The sequence below is a fragment of the Hydra viridissima genome, unplaced genomic scaffold, assembly GCF_058129835.1.
Source record: "Hydra viridissima isolate aposymbiotic clone 2 unplaced genomic scaffold, HvirCarnegie_v1 scaffold_2, whole genome shotgun sequence".
Lineage (NCBI taxonomy): Eukaryota > Metazoa > Cnidaria > Hydrozoa > Anthoathecata > Hydridae > Hydra > Hydra viridissima.
The window spans coordinates 13,052,853-13,076,409 of record NW_028324301.1 but is presented as its reverse complement, the minus strand read 5'-3'; the positions used below and the strand labels follow the sequence as shown (position 1 = coordinate 13,076,409).

The following is a 23,557-nucleotide window of genomic DNA, read 5'->3' as shown; positions in this document are numbered from 1 at the left end:
TAGTCGTCGTTTCTTTTTCAAATGTTTTAAAGAGCTCTATTTTTCAGTTAGATTCAATTAGATATGTTGTGGTTTTTAGGATTTCCTAATATTTCAAGTTACAAACTGTGTATTTTTACTGAAAATACCCAATTTTCATTCATAACAATTAAAATTAAAAGAGATTTAAAAATCGACCACCCTCGCAACATTAATTAACGAGGCGGGTCGATTTTTAAATTTCTTTTACTTTTAATTGTTATGAATGAAAAATGTTATTAGATTAAAAATAATATTCCTTTCCTTTAGCTTAAAAAGTGAGTAAGCTTGTTCACGGCAATTCTTCTCATAAAATAATGCACTAATAAAAACTCATTTTGGTTTTGGTTTAATAATAGCAAATGAAGATGTAACAACTGCTGACTAAAACGAAGGTTGAATTCCCAAACGAAAAGACATTTTCTTATATTATCTTAGATTTCATCAGCCTGTCGTTAAAATGACTAAATCTGTTAAAAGGTATTTCAGAGAACTTAGTGAATTATTTAGAACAAATAACTGTTTGAGTGATTCAATATCTTAATTAGGCACGGATGAAACGGCTTCTCTCAAAAATTGAGACACTGGCTAGGGACAAAACACTTATTCAAAACGAAAACAAAAAATTTCAGTAAAAAACAATTAAATTCGTAAAAAAAAAGCTCTATATTCAAGATAATGCTGAACCATAATAATGTACTAATTGAATTAACAAATATACTGAACCATAATAATGTACTAATCGTAAATAAGATAAACTAAGTAATTCTGATAAAAATGGTGCTGACCAAAACAATCAACAGCTTTATTTTTTATTATTAACATATTTGAAAAAAGATTCACTTGGGAATTTTAAGAAAAATAAGACAAACTAAACTACATTTCAAGACAGTATAAAAAAGGAAACTAATATAGGATCTTAAGCCGGACATTCTAAAAAGAAAAAACATATATATATATATATATATATATATATATATATATATATATATATATATATATATATATATATATATATATATAGGGTTTTCCGATAAGTTCTTGCCGCTTTTCTAAATTTGATATAGCTTTATTTTTTAATATAAAATAACAACAATTTAATCAGTAATGTATTCTCCGCTGTTTGTTACGACTTGCACCCAACGTTCAATGAGTTTTTCGATTCCTCTTCAGTAGAAATTGCCTGGCCTGGATTCAAAAAATTCTTCTAACCACCCGCATAATTCGACGTCATTATTGAACGAAACGCCTCGCAAAGCGTTTGAAAGAGATCGGAAGAGGTGGAAATCCGATGGCGCTAAGAGAGTATGGAGGATGTGACAGCACTTCCCAACCAAGCGTTTGAATTGCCTCCTTGGTCATAATGGCAATGTGGGGACGGGCATTGTCGTGTTGCAGAAGAACGCCATATTGCCTATCAGGTCGTTTTTGCTGGATGGCGTTGTTTAATCGTTGCATCTGTAGAACATAAAGTTCCGCATTGACTGTTTGGTTGCGATCAAGCAATTCCCAGTAGATAACGCCTTCCCAGTCCCACCATACACACAACATTGTCTTCCGTGGATGAAGAGCTTGCTTCGCTCGCGGGGTCGCTTGCTGTTTCGGGCTTAACCATTCTTTGCGCTGCTTCATGTTGATGTAGAGACACCATTTTTCGTCACCAGTGACAATGCGATAAAGAAATCTTTGCTTATGTCCATGAGTTGAGAGATAACGAGCAAGCAAACTGGCAGCAATGGTGGATCGTTGATTTTTATTGTTTTCGCTCAATACGTGCGGCACCCAAGCTCCGAGTTTTTTAATCTTTCCCATTGAGTGGAGATGTTCTGCTACTGTTGATTTATTGGATCCTATACGCTCTGCCAATTCTCCGGTTGTTTGACTCGCGTCTTCGTGCAGAAGTTGATTCAAACGCTCTTCATCAAACTTGCTTGGTCGCCCGGAACGAGATGCATCCTTGAGGTCGAAATAGCCACTTTTGAACTTCGCAAACCAATATCGAGCAGTTCTTTCAGCTATGGCACCCTTTCCGTATACGGCACAAATCTCTCTAGCAGCTCCGTGGCTTTGGCACCTCGGTTAAACGCAAAAACAAGGTGGTGTCGAAAATGCTCGTTTTTGCCGACTTGACACTCCAGTTAAATGCTCTGAAAATTAACAAAAATAAATCAAAATAAAAAAAACAAAAAACTCTCTTTCGAATAACACAAAACATTATACTAAAAAATTTCATTTCGATTGCAAATTTTTTAATTCAAAAAAACGGCGAGAACTTATCGGACAACCAAATATATAAAGGTTGAAGAAAGTGAAAGAAAACAGGAAGTGCAAAAAAGTATAAAAATATCTATACATTTATAGCAAACATCGGTACTTTTTAATGAATTCCTTAATGCCCTTGGCCATTTTTTTGCTCAGCCTGATAGGATACAGCAAAATATGAGCGAGGGATCCAAGAGGAGTCGGTGAAAGTCTCGAATTTGGCCACATTTGGCCCAAATTTTGACGTTTTGTATGGAAACGGACCAAAAATCGGGGTTTTGTCGCCAATTGCGGTACTTGCCAGCCTCTCTGTTGGTTGTCTCTGTCCTTTTTGTGCTCAGCCTGATAGGTTACAACAAAAAATGTCCAAAGACTCAAAGAAATCTCGGTGAAAGGCTCCAATTTGACGAAATAATCACAGAATTGACATTACAAGCAAATTGTAAGCATTTCTGTGCATTTGTCGCCAATTTCGGTACTTATCACCGAATTCCTTGATGCCCTTGGCCATTTTTTTGCTCAGCCTGATAGGATACAGCAAAATATGAGCGAGGGATCCAAGAGGAGTCGGTGAAAGTCTCGAATTTGGCCACATTTGGCCCAAATTTTGACGTTTTGTATGGAAACGGACCAAAAAACGGGGTTTTGTCGTCAATTGCGGTACTTGCCAGCCTCTCTGTTGGTTGTCTCTGTCATTTTTGTGCTCAGCCTGATAGGTTACAACAAAAATGTCCAAAGACTCAAAGAAATCTCGGTGAAAGGCTCCAATTTGACGAAATAATCACAGAATTGACATTACAAGCAAATTAAAAGCATTTCTGTGCATTTGTCGCCAATTTCGGTACTTATCACCGAATTCCTTGATGCCCTTGGCCATTTTTTTGCTCAGCCTGATAGGATTTCATAATGGAGTTAAGCGTAATGTTTCTATTTTAACAATCAATCTAATGATAACTGTTGAAACCTGGTCAAAGTTTGATAAGATACTTGACTTTTATGTTCCTTGAAAATGGACAATAAAAAAAAAAGGTAATTTTGCAACATATTTTGGTTATTGGACAAAAAATAATTGGAGATCAAATTTAAACATCAGACATAGTTATGTGCTTATTTGGCATATTTTTCATCATCAAGAGATATAAGGCCGAGATCCACAAGATTCTGACATTTTCTTAGTATCTTCATTATTGTTATATCTTAAAGTTCTTTTTATTTTTGTTATTTGTTACTTACTATTTCTAATATTTTTATCAAGTTTTAAATTTTCTGTTTTTGATATTTTTACTTGTTCTTCTGTATTATTTTCATCATCTGTTTCAGTATTTAAAATTTCATTTATCATTAGATTTTTTTTTTTTTTTTTCCTTCTTCAAATATACAGTTACTATGCTTTTTTTGTTGTTACAGGGCTTTTGTTGCTGTTGTTCTTAGTTAAGGTTTCTATTTCACTTTGATATATTTTTAATTATTGTTGTTGTTTATTATCTTTGTTATACTTTTAAGTTAACATGGTTATAATATCAATTTTCTTTATCCTTTTTATCTTATCATTTTTGTAACTGTAAATTTGTAAATTATTTTTGTATTTGTAAAAATAATCACTTACCATTTTTGTAATTGATTATTACTTTTATGGGTATTGCTTTTGTTAAACTTTTTAAATTGTTTGTGTTAGTATTAATGTTATTTGTTGTTTTTATTGTGTTTTAGAATGCTTTTTTATTATTCAATGTTGTAATTATTGATTATCTTTAAATATAGTTGTTTTTGCTTTGTTTTGTTTGTTTCTTTTTGTTTTTGTTTGGATTAGGGTGGATTAAATTTCCATCAGCTAATTATTGCCAATTTCTTTGTTCTAACTTTTCAAATAGTTAAAGATCATGTTTGCAGAAAAACTTTAAGTAATTATGATGAAATCAGACTATTATTTAATGGATATGGTTGAACATAATTGTATAATACTGTGCAATATTTTTTAAAAAAATTTATGTACCACTGTTGCAACATCATCTGGCAAAGAATCTGCATTAAATGATCTAGTTGTAAATATATTTTATAGTTTAAAAAAAGTTTCATTTAGTTGTGTTGTTGTTTTCTGATTTTTTTCTTATTTTGAAATAAAATTTAAATGGAATTATTTGTTTGGTTTAGTAACATTTTCTCATCATTATAAGAAAATAACAATTATGTGTTTCAGACTGTAAAGCAGGTGAAATGATAATTATAGGTAATATAACTAACAGGTGAAATTATAATTTTGTAAACATATGATGCTTTGAATTAAAAAATATTTCAGTGAGTTTTATTTATGTTGTTCATTAATTTAGGTTAATATTTTTGTTTATCTCATATATAAAAAATTACTACTGCTCATCCTTATCCCCTTCCTCTCCCTCCCCTCCCCCTGCCCCTCCTTTCCTCTTTGCTATATTAAAGATCCCAAAGGCTAAGTTTACTTCAAATTTATAGACGCTAAATCAAAAACATTCTCACGAGTGAATATACAAGATTAATTTCACTTTCAATCGCCCCTAAGAACTTTTGCGCTGTGATTAAGTTGTATTCTTTGGTTCCAACTAATTATTCTCTATTTATAATACAAAATCAACAGCAATCATATCCATTTCATTATTACATAAAGAGTTGTTTGCTAAACCTACCTAATGCTTATGCAAACGAAAAATGTCGTAGGTTAAAAAAATATAAAACTAATGAGAAGATAAAACAGAAAAGATATACAAAATAAATGAACTTGTAAATAAAGAAAAAAAACCAAGCCCAAGTATAGCATCATTTAAAGCAATTAAGCTCATATCATTCTCAAATCCAAAAACAAGATATCTTAAAAACGTATACAAAACGCAAATTAAAAACCAGTCTTCACGGAGACCAAATGGAGACCACTATAAGAAGTCTAAAATGCGCTTGTGCCGGCAGGGCTCTGTCATTTTTGTGCTCAGCCTGATAGGTTACAACAAAAAATGTCCAAAGACTCAAAGAAATCTCGGTGAAAGGCTCCAATTTGACGAAATAATCACAGAATTGACATTACAAGCAAATTGTAAGCATTTCTGTGCATTTGTCGCCAATTTCGGTACTTATCACCGAATTCCTTGATGTCCTTGGCCATTTTTTTGCTCAGCCTGATAGGATACAGCAAAATATGAGCGAGGGATCCAAGAGGAGTTGGTGAAAGTCTCGAATTTGGCCACATTTGGCCCAAATTTTGACGTTTTGTATGGAAACGGACCAAAAAACGGGGTTTTGTCGCCAATTGCGGTACTTGCCAGCCTCTCCGTTTTTTGTCTTAGTCAATTGTTATGTTTTTCATTTTTTATTATTTTAATCCTGCCGGTACAATTTTTTTTTTTTAATTTTCTTTTATTGCTTATGTTTCAGCTTTTAATATGTTTCCGTTCACGTTTAGAACGTGACTTTGTACGACACTTATTTGAATATATCTTTTATATGTTCTTTTATTGCCTCGGTTAGACCTGCTTTTCAACTCTTAGTTTAAAGGATTTTCTTTATGATCTTCATTTTCAACTATTATTAGCCCAATATTATGGAAAGAAACTTTATTAAAAGCTGTATTATTTTTTTCCTTCAAGAAAATCAAGCTAAAACATAGGATTATTTTATAAGTACAATTTGTTTTGACTTTTATAAATTAAAAATATGTAGCTACACTATCAGATATTTGGATAATAATAGTAAAACACATATTTATTTGTGTCTTATTTATATTTTTAAACTGCAAATAGTTTACACCCATGATACATATAAATATTGAAAGAGAAATGCACTATTATAAATATTGATTATTTGTAGATAAATAGGACTAACACAGAACTTTCTGTACACTTATATCAGTTAGATTAAAGATTATGGAATTTCAAAAATAAAACTGTTAAATAGAAATGCAAAAGCTTAAACATCAAACTTACTTAACATTAAAAAGAAATATTACTTCTACCCTACAAATAGATTGGCCAAAAAATATAAGTATAAATGGTTAAAATGTTAGGAGTGTCTACTTATTTAAACCAGATTTGTATTAAACTCCTCAATGTCATGCGGTTAAATACAGTTCATAACATTCTTTTTAGAAATCATGAATCTTTTTGATGTCATGAATTCTTCAGATTATTAATTCTTGAACTTGCAATAACAACTCTTTTGATCACGGAAATTTTTACAGCATCTGCAAAAATACAGGAGCACTTTTAATAACTAAGAACAATTCAAACGTATAATAAGAATAAGAATAATAATAATAAAAATAATAACAATAATAATAATAATAATAATAATAATAATAACAATAATAATAATAATAATAACAATAATAACAATAATAATAATAATAATAACAATAATAACAATAATAATAATAATAATAATAATAATAATAATAATAATAATAATAATAATAATAATAATAATAATAACAATAATAATAATAATAATAATAATAATAATAATAATAATAATAATAATAATAATAATAATAATAATAAAAAGCAACAACTACGTTTAAAATAATTAATAATTACAAAATTGAATAACAAAAGAGCATTCTAAAACACAATAAAAATAACAAATAACAACAAAACTAATACTAATAATTTAAAAAGTTTAACGAAAGCTATAAACAATAAAAGTAATAATCAATTACAGAAATGATAAGTGATCAAAGGAATTTAATAATACAACCACATAAACTTAAAAGTGTAACAAAGATAATAAACAGCAACAATTATTAAAAATATTGCAAAATATAATAGAAATCTTAACTAACAACAACAACAACAACAACAACAACAACAACAACAACAACAACAACAACAGCAGCAGCAGCAGCAGCAGCAAAATTCCTGCCTGAAAAACATAACAGATAAAAACATAACAAAAAACTTAAAGCACAGCTATAATGTCTTGTTTCAAAAAAATAAAATAGCTCTTTGCATGCATTGGCGTCCGCAAGGCACACTAAACTTACAAAAATCAACTAAAAGCCGGGGAGAAAGATAGTAAAACCTCTTGACCTGCAGTAGGCATCTTTATTTATTACTTTTTAAAATTCTCTTTTATTAAATACGAAGAGCAATATTACCGAATCGTTTTCATAAATTAAGCACAAACACCGTGAGAAAATTGATAAACCATAAACAACATAAGCTTTGCAAAGAAATACTAGCACGTCTTAGACAGATCTTGTCCCCCGGTCAATCAAGCTAGCTAAAGCAACTCTGTAAAACAGCCAAACAAAAACTCAAAAAAGCAAAACTAAAACTTACTCAGTTTACTCCTGGTATTTTCAGATTATGAAACTTGTATCACAGAAGCCCTGTTTATGTCTATTTTCAAAAACTGTAAACGTAGGTGTATATCCCATAATAGGCTCATTAGGGCAAACCTCTTGTGGGAGGATAGACATTTGTGGCAGAGGCAAACTTCTAAGCCCATTGTTTGCCTTAACCAATAACACACCAGGAAACGGACCTTGTGAATGTACCAATTTCATTCTATGCACGCTGGATCCGCACAAACCTAGCAATTTTCGACATTCACGTGACCAAAGGGGAGAGGGTTTTATCTTGCAATAATTTAAGCCTCTCTCTCCACCCTTCTCGCTCCCCCTCACCCCTCTTACTACAGGCCTATTCGTCGTGCAACCGGAATTTTTTGTGCAGGCCTATTTTTTTACGGTTGTAGACAATTATTTGTTAGACTTGTTTTTATAAAAGAGAAAATCCAATGTTGTTTATGATATATTGTGAATTACTGTTACAAGTTGTTATGCAAACAAACTTGGATAATTTTAACGTGGAGTTTTAGAATTCGTTTAAAGCAAGTAATATATGTTTTTAATTTCAGATTAAGTTTTTATATTGTGCCAAAAAAATTGTTGTGTGTATGCTTGTTTCTATTTTAACAATTAATCTAATGATAACTATTGACACCTGGTCTAAGTTGCGACATATTTCAGTTATGGGACAAAAAGATAAATGGAGATAAAATTTATATATTAAATATATGCTATTAAATATATTAAATATATGCTAAAATTTATATATTAAAAAAATGCAAAATGAGCATATGCTATATGCTCATTTTGCATATTTTTCATCATCAAGAGATAGAAGGATACGTTTTTTTTCATTCTATGGATGCATGATCCATAACATTCTGACATTTTTTTAATATTGTCATTATTGTTTCATCTTAAATTTTTTTTATTTTTAGTATTTATCACTTACTGCTGTTAATAGTTTTATAAAAATTTAATTTTTTTTTTTGTTAATTTTACTTTTTCTTCAATATTATTTTTTTCATTTGTTTCTTTTTCCTTCTTTTTTTTTTTTTTTTTTTTTTTTTTCTCATATACAGATACTATGCCTTTTTTGTTGTTACAGGGCTTTTGTTGCTGTTGGTGTTAGTTAAGGTTTCTATTTTACTTTGTAATACTTTTAATTATTGTTGTTGTTTATTATCTTTGTTATACTTTTAAATTAATGTGTTGATGTTATTACATTTCTCTTATCAATTATTATTTTTGTAATTGATTATTGCTTTTGTTAATTATTGCTCTTATTAAAGTTATTAATATTATATTATTTATTAAATTCATTGTATTAGTGTTGCTTTTATTTGTTGTTTTTATTGTCTTTTAGAACGCTTTTTTGTTATTCAATGTTGTAATTAATAATTATCTTTAAATATAGTTGTTGTTTTGTTTTTTTTTTGTTTGGATTGTGGTGGATTAAAAATTCCAACAGATAATTCTTGCCAATGGACATTTTCAAGTTATTTTGTTAACATTTTTAAATTTAGCTTGTATTTTTTTTTTTTTTTTTTTTAATTTAGTTTTAGTTATTTTTCATCATACTTACAACTATCATAATAAAATCAATTTCATTGATATTGCTTAACATTCTTAAATAATAATGATATATTTTTTTAATAATAATATGCGATCATTTAATAGTTTATTTTTATATTTTAACTTATTGATAATTTGTTATGAAATGTTTTTATAATTATTATGAGTGAATGAGGTATCAGACGGTGTGCATTACATGATGCATTTGGTCATTTTTTATTTTTTTTTTAAAAAAAGTTTAGCATGTAAATAATATTTATATTATGACAAAATTGCTTACAGTTACTATCAAATATTTATGTACTATCAAATATTTATGTACTATCTTATCAAGCAATTAATGTGTTTTTGTTTGAAACAGAAATAAGTAAGTGAATTATTTTTTAAAAAAAAATAAGAAATTTAAGTAAATAACATTCTTTTATGAAATTTTTATTTGTTTCAAAAATAATTGCATTTAACATTTTATGGTATCATGGGTCCCAAAAGAATATTTGTGTGTTTTGTAGTGCAGCAAAAAACATATCTAGCATCAAACTTTACATTGCCTTCACAAATAGACATAGACTGTAGAAATGGACATACACTGTTTATATTCATTAACAATGCTGAATCACAAAAAACAACTATCAAACAACTCAATAAGCTTTATGGCTTCAAGATTTGTAGAAGTCATATTAAACTTCTTGTTAAAGAATCAAAAAATGGGCTCGCAATTTTTTAAGAGATTCTAAACATTTCATTAACTTTTGCAAGGAGCTTTTCTTGTGTCAAACAGTATTACCAGCAACACATTCATTTCAGTTATTCCCAAATTCAAATAACACTATTTCATCTTTGTCATTTAACTCCTCTCCTAAAGATATAAGTGTTTTATCTTTATCTGATTCAAGAGCATCATTATCCACGTTAAATGCTGACCAGGGGCCTATCCTATAAAGCTGAAAAATGCAGAATTCACGCAAAAAAGCAGCTTTTTTCTTAATTCACGCACAAAAAATTTCTGCAAGCTGCAATCCTAAAAACAAAATTAAGCAGAATTTTTGAGTAAATTACTCAAAGTTTCTCACGCAAATAAATCTGCTGCAAATTCCAAATTTCGTGTAATAGCGCAAAATTTTAATCAAAGAATGATTTTGCAAAGTGATGTGTGCAAAGGTTCGTGATTTTTTCTTCAAACCACAGATGTCTACTTTTGTAAACAAAAAGTTTTGTCATCGAAAAACGTAGAGCTAGAAAATTTCACTGAATATTAAGTGTTTCAACAATATTTTTGACATTTTTCTAAAAGTAAGCATTGGGTGAGAAGCATTATTTAACATGAAGTATTTAAAAATCCATCAACTTGAAGTAGCAACTTTTATCAAAATAGTAATTTTATAGTAGAGCAAACTCACGATTAATTGCAATTTAAGACATGAAAGACCTAACAACAGGCGCCCGTTACTCTACAAAACAAAGGGTTGAAAGCAAAAAAAGCTGTTGTATTTACAAAAATGAATCAAAAAACTTTTACTACAAAAGACTTTAGCATTCAACCCCTTATTTTGTAGAATGACAAACCCCTATTCAAAAACTGTGATTATGTGGTGATTGGAAGAAATTAATTCAAAATTATTTTGTTGTAATTTTGCATATGAAGGGGCATGGCGATCCTATAATCATGCGTGGCTGTGGTGTCTGGGAGTTTTTATGTGCCAAATTACCATAGGTGTGCCATATACAGCACATTTATGGCAACTATTAAAAACTAATTTATCTATTTTTAACAGCCTTAACTTGTATAAATAGAGTAAAAATTTTATTAGCAACATGTTGATTTAAAAGTAGCAAATGTAAATGGTGTTGATCTTCAAAATATATTATTTGTGATCACCTTTGGATCATATGGTTTTTATCTATATGTAAACTTATATAAAAGGAGCAAATGAGCTAAAGAAAAGTGTTATAATTTTTCCAACATTAGTGGGGAAGAGGTTAAATATTCATTAAATAACAAACTTTTTTTTGTTTACTGCATGGAAATTTAGATTGTGATGTAATAATTAGGGAATTAGCATTTACTGGAAAAATTTTTTTATTGCTTCATTTTAGATAACTTAAGCAATTTAATAATCTTACTAATATTAGTTACAATCTTTTGAATTTAAAGATAAATTGTATTACTTCCAAATTGGAAAAAAACAGCAAAAATAAAATTGATATTATCATAAGTATAGAATAAACCATGTTTCAACCTGGCATTAAAAAAATCTAATTTGTAAAGTTTGTCATTTAGCAAAAGCACAGTCTCTTATCCACTAATGATGGATTTTTCATAAACTGGCAAATTTTAATGCAAATTCTAAATTTTATCTATGTTTATATGTGCTCACTTGATTAAATCTTCATCATTGTAACAGATCTGAAATTTCTATAAAGTTCAATAAATATTTAGTATTCTAAAAATGGCAGCTCATTCTTCAGATAAAGACTTAGAAATGGGAATGTTTGAGGAACTAGAATTACAAGAGTGACAGCCTCGTCAGTTCAATTAAAAAAAATTTGATGATAGTATTGATGACAAGACTTTTTATGAGCATTACAGAGTTCCTCGACAAGTTGTAAATTTACCAGAGGAGTAACTGAATGATCGTTTAAAGCCTAAAACTGGTTGAAACAAGAACCTGTCAGCCAAAGATCAAATCAAAGTTTTTCTACATTTTTTTGGGACCAATACATTCTATCATGCTGTCTGAGACTGTTACAAGATTAGTACTGACACTGTATTTAGGTGAAATGTATTTGTTAGTTATTTATAAATACTAAAATTTATGTAATAAAAATTATGTTTAAAAATTCAATTTTTAAAAACAAATTTTGGTTTGATATTATTGAGCTTGTATAATAACTTTTATAATAGAGTGGTAAAACTTTCTGCGATTGCTAAAACTCCCAGCCATCATGATGGCTTGATAAGATAATAACTTGTTAACAAGCCAATATTTACTTGGTAAAATCTGTATAGACAATTTTTTTTGTAAAGTTATAATTAAACCATGTAATTCTTGTGGACTTGCATAGAAATTTTTTGAGATCGCAAGGATGTCAAGTGTGTGTGGTTATGGTGATGGCACTCATGTACTGGTGAATCCTACAAGTGCTGATAAAGCCTCTTTTGTGAACAGGCACCATACACACAGCTTAAATCTCATGGCAGCTTGTGGACCAGAACTTCAGTTCTTTTATGTTTCATCCAAGCACCAGGATGTTGGCATGATTCAAGAGTAGGTATGGGTCTATTTACATGAATCTAGTGTTGCCTACTTGCTTAAAGTTGTAATGTCCTGCATTTTGAAAGTCCAAAAATTTGTTAAATCAGAATAAATTTGTTTTGGCAAAAAATGACACATAAAACTTAATCTAATCTTACCTTGCAGCAAAGTATGTTTTTATAAATTACAAAATAATTTTGAATGCTCGTATCTCTGACAATTTTGCAGCTACAGAGGTCCAACTTACCATTTTGAAAAGTTTAAAGCTTGTTGATTCCAAATATGTCTGGCATGATATAGGTTGTGCCTTCCTTTTGGAGTGATGGCACCAAATGTACCTCCAAGATATGGGCCCAATCTATACCATATCTGACATATTTGAAATCAGCAGGCTTTAAGTTTTCCAAAATGGTATGTTGGACCTATGTAGCTGCAAAATTCGCAAAGTTATGAGCTTTGAAGTTGACAAAATCTTTTTTGATTTGACATTTAGACAAAATTTGTTAATCTGTATTTCATTTGTTCAGTTTCATTTATTTTGTTCCACTTTACTTAAAGGAAGTAAACAAAATATAAAAAATAGAAAATGTAAATTTTTGTTGACTTAAATTTTTTTAATTAAGAATTGAAAATATTAAAACATTTTTAAATGAAATGATTTTAATTAAAAATTTGAAATAATTCAGCCCCAATAGGCATCCATCTTTCTACAAAACATTAGATTGAAAACTAGAGTCTAATGACTTTTTTTATTCATCTTTGAAAATACTTCAGCTTTCAATCCCTTTTTTGTAGAGTGACTGATGCCTATTAAAGTACATAGATATATGAAATTCAAATTTCTTCAGTAAACTTATATTTTGAGAAACTGGGTATCCACTTGTTTTATAATGCTGTTTTACTCTAATACAGCCATAAGTGTTTTACAATAATTGCACCATATAGCATAATGAAAGTGATTGTTACTGAGGATCCGAATACAAATTTGGTGAGGTTTTAGTCAAGGTGTCTCTTGAGCGTTGACATAAATTTAATTTTTTTTTTCAAATAATAATATAATAAACTGTTCCAATTTTGTACAGAGTAATTCACAAGAATATTTGAAGTAATCTTAATATTTTAGGTACTTCGAGAATCCACACTTTAGAATGTCTTTGAATCTGGTAAGCAGCCTTTGCCAGGTTGTGTGATTTTAGGGGACAGCGTCTATCCTAATAATGATTGGCTAATTTCTGCTCTCCCTGGTGCAGTAAATGGACCTCAATCAAGATATAACCAAGCTCACATTTCCATAAGAAATTGTACTGAACGAGCATTTGGAATTGTTAAACAACATTTCAATGCATTGAGCACTGGACTTCGTGTTAAAAATATGGACTTTGCTGCAAAATTTGTCCAGTGTGCATTTGAAGCAAAATATTGTAAATGATCAAAATTGCTAAGAACCCTTAAACCATTAAAAATGTTTGTTTAGGATGTTACCATAAGGTGCGTTCATATATACAAGATGGTCAGAAAAGGCAAATAACATTTTACTTCTGTTCAAAAATAAAATTTTATTTTATCTCATTACGATAAAAAAATCTAATAAGCAAATTAGTCATCGACCGAAATTTGTTTGTCATCTTCATAAATAAAATTTGGTTTTAATTCATAGAAATTGAGCATTATAAATCACTGAGTACACGAACTTTTGCACCTCTAAATGTAAGAAATGCAGACCCATTTTTTGGTACACAACGTAAACAAGGAATATAACAAATATAATGTAAATATAAAACCTTTATTTTCGTACGCAAATCTCTGAAACAATGATATGAAATTTGTTTACAAAACACAGATTAAAAAAAATACTTTTCTCCGAGGTATATTCTTTGTTAACCTTTTGTGTGCCGAAAAAGCTAAAATTTCTCTTTTTACAAAAAAATTACTCATTTCACGGCGAATTAGAAAAATCCGCAAATACACATTTTTTATAGGATTTTAGTTTTGAAAATTGCGTAATTGCGCAAAATTTTAACCTACGCAAAAATTGTCCGTATTTACTAATTTTTTTGCGTTTTGCGTAACAAGCTTTATAGGATAGGCCCCAGTTGTCTCCTAGAACAAAAGTTCTAAAATGATGGTTTACGATTTTGGCAAATGATATTACTACCAAAATGTGAAAGCATAGAGAGGATGTGAAGGTATTAAAGGAAAATGTTTAACTAAGGGCAAGATTTAAACATCTCAATGAGACTATTGCTCACAAAGACAAGATAATTTAAAGTTTTAGGAATAAATAAAAGCTACAACGCTTAAAGTTAACTATAAAAACATAGTGCTAGTAAATTTACCGATATTTTAAAAAACCGGTAATTCGGTAAAAAAAAAAATTATTACCGGGTTACCGGTAATTTACCAGTTTTTTTTCTAAAGGCTTAAATAGTAATAATCTAAACACTGAAAACAACAAAAAGCATAACAAATGAATATATTAGTAAAACAGCATCAGTTTACAGGTCCCTCCTAGTTAAAAATAAATAAATTAAACAATCAAAAAGTTTTTTTTTTTATATAATAGAATGTAATTAATTCATTTATTATACATTAACATTTTTATACTTTAGCGTAAACATTAACAAACATAAACATAAAGAAAACTTCATTTTTGAAAAGAAAATAATTAATATAGCCAATTCTTTTCAAGGAGCATAAATTGTTTATTGAAGTAAGCTCTTAAAAAACACATTACATTTAATGTTTCGTCGTTTAAACTTGTTCTGTACCTTGTGCCAATTAAACCTGCTGCAGAAAAAGCTCTTTCCGACTCTACACTGGTTGGGCGAACTGCTGAAATATACTTTTGGAGTTTGTTTAAATATTTTCATTTAATATTTTGTTCCTTGAAATACGCCATTTTCTTCCTGACTATATTTAAAAGACCGGATGTTGTCTTCGGATCACTAATCTCTTCGTGAGCAATAGTTATCTTTTTTTTTAATTACTAAATCAAGTTTTTCCTTCATTGACATTGCTTGACTTGATGTCGCCACTGCTGATAAAACCGTAGATTCACTAGTTGATTCAGTTTCATACACTTGCACAAATTCAGCTTCAGTAGTTTCGGAATCGTTTTTTAAAAATTGTTGAATGATTTCTATAATATTTTTTTCCATACCCAATTTACTTGTTGTAATAAACACGCCATAATTATTTTCATTATTTAAAGCTGTACGTGGACATGGTTCATGAAGATATGAATATATATCAGAATATACGGTTCTTCTCTCACTTATTCGAAATATTAAATCTTGTTTCAATTCATTACTTAAGAAATTATTTTGGTTAGTTAGTTCATCCAACATGAACCTAATTGTCAAATCTGCAACATATAGATTCGTGTCCCTTGAACAGAGAGCTTCCACAGCTACTTTAACAGGTTGCAAAGCCACTATTATATTTGATACATCATTGAGATTATTTTCTGATAAATCTATATCGGATTTGTTATCGATTAGACTCTTACGTACACAATTTTTAATCCCATAAATTCTTTCCAACATTATCAACATACTGCTCCACCGTGTTTTTGTGTCAAGGATTAGCGTAAGTTTTTTTTTAAATTCATCCTCATCATGTTTTTGGAGGATGTCATTTTTTGTTGGTGATCTACGGAACATGACAACAATTTTTAGAATTTTTGTTATTATTGGACCTATACTTTCATGTTGAATTGATGAATCAGTAGTTGATGTATCCTCAATAACGTCAAAAACCCCAATATCTTCCATTACATCGTCCTCTTCATCTTCACCATGTTCAAATTCAGTAATAGCCACTTCTTGATTTTCTACGGAAATATTATCCGAAACAGATCTTTTATACAGCACCTTAATTACTGATAACTGGATACCGTGGGCTAAACAAAGTTGATGATTTACGTCCAGTAATCTGCCTACCTTTTTCATTACGGCGGCCCCATCCGTAGTAATGGAAATTATATTTTCTATCGCAAAACTAAATTCTTTAAGTGTATTTTGAAGATACGTTATACATTTTTCAGCAGGCATCCTTTAATCCTATCCAATCCGAGATTCCAAAATACATTATCATACGAGTGGACATTCACATTCATAAACCTTCGATTTTTGAGAGATGTCCATTCATCGAAAGTCAAGCTGAATAATTCACCACGGGCTATTCTTTCTGATAATTCTGTAACGATTTGTTTTCGGATTTTGTCACCGTACTGCAACACCATTTTCTTAATTGTTTTTGGAGACTTTGGGCAATCATATCCTTTGGATTTAAATAATTTGTGAAGATCGTATGATGTGCAAGTCTTTTTAAATGATAAACAATCTCGTGCAGTCAGTCGTGCTAAAACAGCTGGAAATGAATTATCAATCGTTTTAATAATGTTGAAATAATCAGAAATTTTGATCTAGAATTTGTATCATTCGTAACGGAAGTTTTGGTATTGATATTAGAACAGCTAGCTTCTGCATCATCATGTTGAACTCTTTTTAGCAGATTAATTTTATGTTTTCTGATAAGGTGATTGTGCAACTCACTTGTGCTGCCGCCAGAGCATTTAATATTTTTTTTGCATAAATTGCATATAGCTGAATGACCAGCTTTCGTACGTAGAAAATGATTCCACAATTGATTTTTTCCGGATCCAGTAGACATCATAGATAAGGTTATTTTTTTTAAAAAAATTCAATATGTAAATTTTGGAACACAATACAAATATATTCTTTAATATAATTTTAAAGACTTTTTGTGAAATACTCAACACAATAAAAATATAGAATATTCGCTTTATTTTCAAAGTTATGTTTTGTGTTTATTTTCTTTTTTTTTTTTTTATGATACTTAACAATTTTATCATCCAGTGCAAAAAACCAAATAATTTTAAAAAAACTCACTAACGTACGATTTAAATTAAATAAAATGTCACCTGTAACTGTAACCAGATGGGACGCGAGCACAAAATAAACTGAATGTAATTATACATAAACTACATAAACAAATCCTAATTGTATATAAATATTTTTCTTTCTCTATTAAAAAACGAAAATTTAAGAAAAATCAATCAAGCAGGCTGTATTTTTTTTTAAGAAATGCATATTGTAATATTGTAAGAAAACAAAATTCTTTTCCATTATAAAGTTCTTAATTTTTTGCGATTTCAACTGTTTTTTTATAATATGTAAAAAAGTTAGCTTTTTTGTAGAATTTTTCTTTTTAGTTAGAAAAAAGTACTACTAATAATTTATTCAGAATTTCCATAAAATTTTACCGAATTACCGGTAAATTATTTGAAAATTACCGGTAAATTTAAATATAATTTTTAACCAATTTACCGGTTTTGCTAGCCCTATAAAAGCACAGTATGCTTAATATTATTTTTTTTTTTATTCTTATTGTTGTTAATGTTTTTGTATTTTGTATTATAATATTATTATTATTTTTATAACTTTTGTTATACTTGTTCCTCTTTTTATTTCTATCATTGTTACTTTTTTATATATGATATATATTATTATTATTATTTTTTGTTATTCTTATTATTTTCCTTTTTTTTCTTATTCTTATTTTTGTTAATGTTATTATTCTTATTATTACTTTTATTCTTGTTTTTATTATTCTGTTTTTCTATTTTTAATACTCTTCTAATTATTTGTTGTTATAATTATTAATATTTTAATTTATTTTATTATTTATATTTATATTTTCACTTAAACTATTCCTTTTATTATAAACATTTTTCTTCTTATCATTTTTGTTAATATTCATGTTTTTATGGTTAACATTGTAATTTTTATTCTTTATATTATTGTATTGCTATTTTCAATACTCTTCCTTTTATTATTATTGCTATTTTATAAATAGTGATTTTACATAGTTTATTGTTTTTGTCTTTATTCTTTTTTTTTTTTAACTATTATTATAATTAAATTTTATTTTTATTTTTGTTATTATTGCAATTATAGTTATTATTTTTATAGTTGCTATTGTTTTCATTATATCATTATCTTTTTTTTAATTAAATTCGCTCTTCATATTCTTTTTATTGTTCTTCTTCATATTACTCTCATTAATATTATAATATTACTAATTCGTTAGATTTGTATGGAAATTGACCAAAAAACGGGGTTTTGTCGCCAATTCCGGCATTTGTCAGCCTCTCTGTTGATTATCTTTGTCATTTTTGTGCTCAGACTGATAGGTTACAACAAAAAATGTCCAAAGGCTTAAAGAAATCTCGGTGAAAAGCTCAAAGTTGACGAAATAATCACAGAATTGACATTACAAACAAATTAAAAGCATTTCTATGCATTTGTCACCAATTTCGGTACTTATCAGTGAATAGCTTGATGCCCTTGACCGTTTTTTTGCTCAGCCTGATAGGATACAGCAAAAAATGAGCGAGGGATCCAAGAGGAGTTGGTGAAAACCCCGAACTTGGCCACATTTGGCGCAAATTTTGACGGTTTGTATGGAAATTGAGCCAAAAACGGGGTTTTGTCGCCAATTCCGGTGCTTGCCAGCCTTTCTGTTGACTGTCTTTGCCATTTTTGTGCTCAGCCTGATAGATTACAACAAAAAATGAGCGAGACTTTCAAAAGAGCTTGGTGAAAGTGGCCAAAATCGTGACATTTGGCCCTAATTCGTTAGATTTGTATGGATATTGACCATAAAACGGGGTTTTGTCGCCAATTCCGGTACTTGCCAGCCTCTCTGTTGGTTGTCTCTGTCATTTTTGTGCTCAGCCTAATAGGTTACAACAAAAAATGTCCAAAGACTCAAAGAAATCTCGGTGAAAGGCTCCAATTTGACGAAATAATCACAGAATTGACATTACAAGCAAATTGTAAGCATTTCTGTGCATTTGTCGCCATTTTCGGTATTTATCACTGAATTCCTTGATGCCCTTGGCCATTTTTTTGCTCAGCCTGATAGGATACAGCAAAATATGAGCGAGGGATCCAAGAGGAGTCGGTGAAAGTCTCGAATATGGCCACATTTGGCCCAGATTTTGACGTTTTATATGGAATTGGACCAATAAACGGGGTTTTGTCGCCAATTCCGGTACTTGCCAAATTGATAATTCGAAGAAACAGGCAGTGTTCTCAATTAGCTGAAATCAGGTCGCCCATATTTAGGGTGTTTTCAAAACGTTTAGTACCATTTTGCTTTAACCACTCCGTCAACTGTGAGAGATATATTGCTGTGCTGAAAAAACACCTTTTACCAGATTTGAGGAAAAACCGGAAAATGAATTCAGTTATTCCTGCCGGATGGTGCACCACCCCACATTTTTAACGATGTCAAACTAACCGAGTTATTCGGAAATTGAGTTACTTGGCATATATTTCAAACAATTCTGGCCTCCTCGTTCCCCAGACCCTTATCCATAAGATTACTGGCTCTGGGGAGAGTTGCAAGCAACAGTTATCCTCACAATCAACCCAAATCTAACGAAGAATTAGTTAATTGCATTGAACAAGCAATAACAAACAATTTACAAGAAAAAACAGCTACAATCATGGACAATTTTGTGGCTCTTTTGGAAAACTGTTGTGCAAGAAAGCATCTCTTAGAAACTACAAAAAATATTCCTAATTTAGTTGTGCTTTTGAAATAAAATTTTCTGCAGTTTGATTATTTTTTCTTTTTGTTTATGTTAAAAGTGTTTTTTTTTTCCTCTTCAAATTTATAATACTGTACTTTAAATGTGCAAAAACATATTTTTATATAAAAAAAAAGCCTGGGCTGACTTTAAGTTGAAGGATCTGTACCTGATTAAAAACAAAATAATTAGGTTTTCAAAAAAATAATATTTTTTACTTAAAATATAAAAATAAAAAGTTTTAAAAAAAAAACTTGTTAAAAAAAAAAAAAAAAGTTAAATTCTATAAATGGAAACACATTTTTATTGAAACACATTCTGTATTTTTATCAAACACCCTATATTTTGTTTTAATATGTTGACCATAGTACATTTTGCAATGATGACTGCTTCACTTCCCTGAGAACCTTGTTTACAACAATTGTTCTAAGCTATTCCATGCTTCCATGCCAATTGAAAAGACAAGCTTCATTATTACATACTCTTTTTTTGATTTTATCATGAATACTAGGCTGTAGTTTTTCAGTTTTTCAGAAATGAAGAGTAAACCTCGAATATGAAATTCATGTTTCAGTTGCTGAGAAATGCTATGAAAGTTGGTGGTAAAAAACGGGGTTTTTTTCCACCAACTTTCATAGCATTTTTGTAATTTTTTTTTTTTTCTTTTTTTTTTTTTATACTTACGACAAACTGCTTGCAGTCTGCCTTATTTTGTTCAATCTTCATGAATATTGATATGATATCATGTTATATTGTTATATGTTATATATATATGTTATATAAAGACAAAAATTTCTTTTTTTGATTTAAAACTCTAAAATTTTAAACTTTTGTGAAACATAAATCATAATGCTTAAAAAAATTTGTATTCGTTTAACAAGTTTTGCTCGTAAAACAAGATGAATTGTTTTTCTTTGGGTAGAATTTGATTACTATGAAATTGTTGTAGTTAAAGAAAATATGTTAGATCTCGGATTTAGAAGCGCTTAAGAGATTTTCAGATAACAAAAGATGGGACAAAATTTGGCAGTTTGACACCTTCACTAAAAGAAAACTCTTTGATGAATTTAGATCAATTTTAAATAAACAAAAATAACACAGTAACGACAAATTTTAATTGTCATTAAAATTCTACTGTATTAAACAATAAATTAAAGGGGTCATTTAAGTCCTAATCTATTGAATTATAGATTGCAATGATCATGATAGCCCTAATATATTGAGCAATAGATTGTACGGTTCATATCAAATGTGATGAGTAATAAATTATAAGAGTCTTTTAGATCGCAATATATTAAATGATATCACAAACTTTACAATTATCCAGAGAAAGCAATAGCAGTGCGAGATAGCGTTCAAGTTTGCTTCATTAGTCAAACTCGCAAAATTGACAAAAACCTTGTATTGATTTTTTACGCAGTGTCGCGTGAAAACTTAACAAAGTTCATTCAATAATGGAATCAACAATAGAATAAAATGATCAACTAATGGAATAAAAATAATCTTCCCGAAAAACTCAGAGCCGGCCTTTAATATTTGTCTTGAAATTTGCAGCACTTTAGACAATGGTAAACTCAACAAATTATTCAAAAGTTTTGCGTAAGGAGACAAGTCTTCTTAATAACAAATTTATAACAATAGAAACGTTCTTTCTCTTAGGATGATCGAACAAATTATATACCTTTTCATTTATGTTAATCTAACTATTTTAGTGATATACTTCATTTCCAATCGCAAGTTCAAACTATGTAATGTTCAACAAACAATAAAACCTGAGCGTAATTCCAAATGAAAGCATCCAAAGCGTGTAACTATTAGCCTTAGATTTTGCTGATTTATGCACAGCTAGAAAACTCATATAAAACTTTAGTTTCCAAAAATTTCAGCCACTAGCTTCAAAGGGACACTGGACCAAAATAATCGACAGATTCTATGTTGTGGCATTCAAATGAAGCCTTTTTCTAAATACGAGTATGTAGGTTTAATAAAACCTAAACAAAACGATAGAAGCAATAAACAGGGCAAAGTGATAACTTTGAGAGGGTTTAGGAGAACTTGGGCCCTTTAATTTTTTTTTTCCTCTTCAAATTTATAATACTGTACTTTAAATGTGCAAAAACATATTTTTATATAAAAAAAAAGCCTGGGCTGACTTTAAGTTGAAGGATCTGTACCTGATTAAAAACAAAATAATTAGGTTTTCAAAAAAATAATATTTTTTACTTAAAATATAAAAATAAAAAGTTTTAAAAAAAAAACTTGTTAAAAAAAAAAAAAAAAGTTAAATTCTATAAATGGAAACACATTTTTATTGAAACACATTCTGTATTTTTGTACTCGCTATCAAAACTTATCAAAACTCCTTGCTATCTTCAAAAATATTGCTTGTACTCAAAACTAAAAACTGCTAGCACAGTCTCTTCAAAAATATTTCTTGTACACTGTCTGCCAAAAGATTGCAACCATAAAGTTTTATTTTTTCAACTTCTATTATTGAATACATAAATTTATAAAGATTTGTATATAATACGACAACCTTAAAATGGTGTTGTTCTGCATGTTGTTATTTTGATAAAAATATGGTCTTCCAAAACATAAGCAGCTTTATTAACTGCTCTAAACTTCTGATTTCAAAAAACCAATTGTATTAATATATTCATATTTGCAGTTGGTGTTGTATTATCAAGAGTGAGATTGACTTTAAATCAACGTTTTTATTAGGAGATGAGATTTGTATGTAATGTTAAGGATATCTCTCTTAAAACTGATTTTTTGAATATTTGTCTTTTATAATGACAAGAAACAAGTATAATTTAGCTTTTCGAGAACGCATTATCAAATAATATAAGAAAAGAGTCAAACTATAAGAACTTGTTACCAAGTACTCCATTCACAAGTCAATTGTATGTTGACAAATCAAGCGACAATAAAAGCAGTCATTTAGAAACGGAATATAAGGGCGGGCGATTACATAAACCACGTTTTTTTACTGAGAGAAAAAATATTCGTCTCGTCAAAAAGAATCTTTTTGATAATGATGCTATTCAAAAACTGAAACTTTCAGTGTCCAAAAATAAAAGATAAAAAATTTAGATCGCAGTCGGTTACAACTTCTAATCTTCAAATAAGCGAAAAAACCTTTCACTTCTCCAAATAATCAAAAGACTTAAATTGCATATGCTCATTTGTATTTCAAACATTGGACAATGATTGACAAAAAAGTATTGTAGAGCGATGAATCAAAGTACAATTTAAAAAGATCCTATGCAATTTAAAAGTACGTTGATCTAAAACGTTAATACATGAGAGGAACAGTCAAGGATTGTTGAAAAAGTGTAATAAATTGGGGTTGTTTTTCTAGTTTTCGTGGAATCGGATCTATCCATCAAATAAATGGCATTATGGATTTGTTTATCGTGATATTCTTTAGGAAAAGACGGTTTCTCATACTGATGATAATGTCTCTTCTTCAAGACAATAACATGATCTCAATCTGATTAAAAACTTACGGCATCA

General features: G+C 29.2%; 2 long non-coding RNA genes across 2 annotated transcripts; both read left to right on the top strand.

The window, feature by feature from the left end:
* The first annotated feature begins 8,017 nt into the window (after positions 1-8,017).
* Positions 8,018-9,072, top strand: LOC149892019 (uncharacterized). Its single transcript, XR_016449692.1, has 3 exons — positions 8,018-8,137; positions 8,700-8,728; positions 9,009-9,072. It is a non-coding gene; the product is annotated as an uncharacterized LOC149892019 (long non-coding RNA).
* A 2,114-nt stretch (positions 9,073-11,186) lies between these two features.
* LOC149892018 (uncharacterized) lies at positions 11,187-13,883 on the top strand. The gene is made up of 2 exons (XR_016449691.1): positions 11,187-12,436; positions 13,544-13,883. It is a non-coding gene; the product is annotated as an uncharacterized LOC149892018 (long non-coding RNA).
* Positions 13,884-23,557: the final 9,674 nt, after the last annotated feature.